Consider the following 822-nt stretch of genomic DNA (forward strand, 5'->3'; position numbering starts at 1 on the left):
GAGAGAGAGAGAGAGAGAGAGAGAGAGAGAGAGAGAGAGAGAGAGAGAGAGAGAGAGAGAGAGAGAGAGAGAGAGAGAGAGAGAGAGAGAGAGAGAGAGAGAGAGAGAGAGAGAGAGAGAGAGAGAGAGAGAGAGAGAGAGAGAGAGAGAGAGAGAGAGAGAGAGAGAGAGAGAGAGAGAGAGAGAGAGAGTTTATTTAATGGTTGAGTGCATATTATCTTCGTTTTCCTTTCACAACCATTAAAGGGAAGATACATTCCATAAATTTCCTTGACCTGTGTAAGATTAGAAGGCTTTCACAAAGAGAAATGATGTACAGTAGGAGCGAGATCTCTGGTTGTAAGTTTCTTTTTCTTCATTATTATTCAGGTACATAATCTAAATCAATTTACTGAAAATCTCTTAGAGATACTCATTGATGGTGACTCATGTATCGTGTTATCTTATGGTTGTCATATTGCTCAGAATATAGAAGAATAAAAATCTTAAAGGTCAAATGTGTTGCTACTGGAGAAACAAGTCGAATTCAATATCATTATCTACTGAAAACTTAATACAAACGTTTATTTCTATGTTGTATTGTGGATAACGTAGTTTTTTTGTTGCTCCAAATGTAATGAAAGAAAATTTATTGCTCAATATACTTATGAAAAAAAAATTCTAAGAAAATCAAGTGCTATAAGATTGAAAACTTGACACAAACGATAATTTCTAAGTCGACTTGTGGGTAACACTGTTTTTGTGTGTTGCTCCGAATGTCATAAAAAAAATGTTACCTAAAAAAATGTATAATAGAGGCAGTTTTATCTTCAAAGTCAGAAA

The sequence above is a fragment of the Portunus trituberculatus genome, chromosome 43 (genome assembly GCF_017591435.1).
Source record: "Portunus trituberculatus isolate SZX2019 chromosome 43, ASM1759143v1, whole genome shotgun sequence".
Taxonomy (NCBI): domain Eukaryota; kingdom Metazoa; phylum Arthropoda; class Malacostraca; order Decapoda; family Portunidae; genus Portunus; species Portunus trituberculatus.